Source organism: Pseudophryne corroboree, chromosome 2 (assembly GCF_028390025.1).
Source record: "Pseudophryne corroboree isolate aPseCor3 chromosome 2, aPseCor3.hap2, whole genome shotgun sequence".
Taxonomy (NCBI): domain Eukaryota; kingdom Metazoa; phylum Chordata; class Amphibia; order Anura; family Myobatrachidae; genus Pseudophryne; species Pseudophryne corroboree.
In genome coordinates, this window is record NC_086445.1 from 247,976,437 (window position 1) to 247,980,266 (window position 3,830).

At 39.9% G+C, this 3,830-nt stretch overlaps 2 pseudogenes; one reads left to right on the plus strand and one right to left on the minus strand.

Annotated features, from left to right (window-relative positions):
• Positions 1 to 567: 567 nt before the first annotated feature.
• Positions 568 to 686, minus strand: LOC135051965 (5S ribosomal RNA; annotated as a pseudogene).
• A 2,222-nt stretch (positions 687 to 2,908) lies between these two features.
• On the plus strand, positions 2,909 to 3,027 carry LOC135051966 (5S ribosomal RNA; annotated as a pseudogene).
• The last annotated feature ends 803 nt before the right edge of the window (positions 3,028 to 3,830 follow it).

Below are 3,830 nucleotides of genomic sequence, written 5' to 3' on the forward strand. Positions count from 1 at the left end.
CCACTATCCCCCTGTCACCCTCACCATGTCACCCACTATCCCCCTGTCACCCACTATCCACCTGCCACCCTCACTATGTCACATATGACTACAGAGAGAAAAAGTATGACACTAGTTTGGGCGCACTCTTATTATTGTTTTCTTTTAAATTATGAACATATGAGAAATAATGACAACTTAGACTTGTACTCTACACCTCATTAGAAAACTAAAGAATAAATATATACTGCACGTATCATCTGTATGACAGTGGTATCAGGGAGGAACATCTATGAATGTATATAGGATGGTGTATGGAATGTTCAGATCCTTAATTATGCCTGGATAATTGCATAATGGAGGATGGCTACATCACAAGCAACCTCCGTCTGCCAAGGATCTGTACAAACTTGGTTTGTATTAATGCAACCCTGGATGGGGTAGGATTAGTGAATGAGAGAGCCCACACACTATATGTGATGATATCTGGTAGTTATCCACTGTCTTAAATTGATGAACTTATTGGAAAAATAGTTGGAATCAGTAAAGTAGTGATACTGCTGTTGGCGTTCTTGCCCAAGGTGGATCTTCCTACTTCACCGGGTATTCCCTAGTGGTCACCCGTCTAGGTACTTACCCAGCCCACCTCCGTTTAGCTTCCAAGATCGGACGAGATTGGGCGTGAATGGAGGGGTATGGTCGTAGGGAGAAAATGTCCTACCTCGCCAATGAGAGTGCACCGAAATGGAAAAATGGGTTCCTTCTAAGAAGGAGAAATTTTGTAGAAAAAAGACGTGAATCTGCTGTCCACGTTAGACTGACGGGACGTGTCCTGTGGTGGACTAGTCCGCCTGAATCGTGGATGAGAGTTCACAGAAGGAAGAAAAGCAAGAATGAAGAAAAGGAATAACACAGTTATATAAGACTCCAAAAAGAAAGGCATATGGTGCCGAAAATTAACAAAAATGCTGTGTATTTACTTGTGACAGTGGAAAGATTTGAATTTATTACAAGCAGTGGTGGGCATACAGTTTTAACCTAGAAAATGACTGTATTTTTGTGTGTTAGAGAAGTAAAAATACACACTGATAGATTGAATATACACTCCTATACGAAGGTGTTGCAGATAGTGTTCCTGCTTGGAATACCTGATGGTCTTGCAGAAAATAAGTAAATTGTTTTAATATACACACAGAGTCGTTAGTATATCAATACCTATGTAAGGGTTTTTGAGAAAAAGGATTTTTTTATGTTTTAAAGAAAAAGTCTGATTGTGTGCCTGCTGGAACAGCAGGAAGACAGATTGTTAAAGGATGCACCTCTTAGCGGGGTCAGACATAGGAGGTGCCCCTTGGACAACACACCTGTAACAAGGAATAGGATATGCACTATAACAATGACAGATGTGTAAAATTTACCCTAAGCAAATATCAGGGTATTGCAGGTACCGTTCCTGCTTACCAATAATATTTGAAGCAAAAAAAAGGATGGTTAAGGAATATATATCACATATCCAGATGTCAGACATAAGAGGTGCCCCTTGAAAGACACACCTATTGTAAGAAATAGGATATCCACTGTTTCAATGACAGATATGCAATATTTACCCTAAGCTAGATAACGAGAACATTGGATATCATCCATTGCTAATGTCAAATATAAAAGTTGCCCCTTGAAAATCCAGAAAATACAATTGTCATAAATACACATACAGACTTATTTGGATATAAACACCTATGGAAAGGTATTTTGGATGGTATTCCTGCTTGTGAGAAAAAGCCTGTGTTCTAAAGCAGGTATAATTACGTGCCTGCTAGAGCAGCAGGAAGACAATTAGTTATAGATAAGCACCCCTTAGGTGGGGTGTTGCAGGTATTGTTCCTATGGAATACCTTTCCATAGGTGTTTATATCCAAATAAGTCTGTATGTGTATTTATGACAATTGTATTTTCTGGATTTTCAAGGGGCAACTTTTATATTTGACATTAGCAATGGATGATATCCAATGTTCTCGTTATCTAGCTTAGGGTAAATATTGCATATCTGTCATTGAAACAGTGGATATCCTATTTCTTACAATAGGTGTGTCTTTCAAGGGGCACCTCTTATGTCTGACATCTGGATATGTGATATATATTCCTTAACCATCCTTTTTTTTGCTTCAAATATTATTGGTAAGCAGGAACGGTACCTGCAATACCCTGATATTTGCTTAGGGTAAATTTTACACATCTGTCATTGTTATAGTGCATATCCTATTCCTTGTTACAGGTGTGTTGTCCAAGGGGCACCTCCTATGTCTGACCCCGCTAAGAGGTGCATCCTTTAACAATCTGTCTTCCTGCTGTTCCAGCAGGCACACAATCAGACTTTTTCTTTAAAACATAAAAAAATCCTTTTTCTCAAAAACCCTTACATAGGTATTGATATACTAACGACTCTGTGTGTATATTAAAACAATTTACTTATTTTCTGCAAGACCATCAGGTATTCCAAGCAGGAACACTATCTGCAACACCTTCGTATAGGAGTGTATATTCAATCTATCAGTGTGTATTTTTACTTCTCTAACACACAAAAATACAGTCATTTTCTAGGTTAAAACTGTATGCCCACCACTGCTTGTAATAAATTCAAATCTTTCCACTGTCACAAGTAAATACACAGCATTTTTGTTAATTTTCGGCACCATATGCCTTTCTTTTTGGAGTCTTATATAACTGTGTTATTCCTTTTCTTCATTCTTGCTTTTCTTCCTTCTGTGAACTCTCATCCACGATTCAGGCGGACTAGTCCACCACAGGACACGTCCCGTCAGTCTAACGTGGACAGCAGATTCACGTCTTTTTTCTACAAAATTTCTCCCTCTTAGAAGGAACCCATTTTTCCATTTCGGTGCACTCTCATTGGCGAGGTAGGACATTTTCTCCCTACGACCATACCCCTCCATTCACGCCCAATCTCGTCCGATCTTGGAAGCTAAACGGAGGTGGGCTGGGTAAGTACCTAGACGGGTGACCACTAGGGAATACCCGGTGAAGTAGGAAGATCCACCTTGGGCAAGAACGCCAACAGCAGTATCACTACTTTACTGATTCCAACTATTTTTCCAATAAGTTCATCAATTTAAGACAGTGGATAACTACCAGATATCATCACATATAGTGTGTGGGCTCTCTCATTCACTAATCCTACCCCATCCAGGGTTGCATTAATACAAACCAAGTTTGTACAGATCCTTGGCAGACGGAGGTTGCTTGTGATGTAGCCATCCTCCATTATGCAATTATCCAGGCATAATTAAGGATCTGAACATTCCATACACCATCCTATATACATTCATAGATGTTCCTCCCTGATACCACTGTCATACAGATGATACGTGCAGTATATATTTATTCTTTAGTTTTCTAATGAGGTGTAGAGTACAAGTCTAAGTTGTCATTATTTCTCATATGTTCATAATTTAAAAGAAAACAATAATAAGAGTGCGCCCAAACTAGTGTCATACTTTTTCTCTCTGTAGTCATATGTGTACTTCGTTTTTATGACCCTGGGCGCACCGCCATACGGACAGATAGGGATCTCCAATTTATGATCGTCCATCTCTGGCTCTTACTTAATTCTCTGTATTTTTGAATCTAGTTCGGTGCAAGATCAACAACCTGTGTTACCCTCACTATGTCACCCACTATCCACCTGTCACCCACACCATGTCACCCACTATCCACCTGTCACACTCACCATGTCACCCACTATCCCCCTGTCACACTCACCATGTCACCCATTATCTCCCTGTAGCTCTCTCTCCCTGTCACCCTCTCTACCTTTCACCCAGTGTCTCCATCAC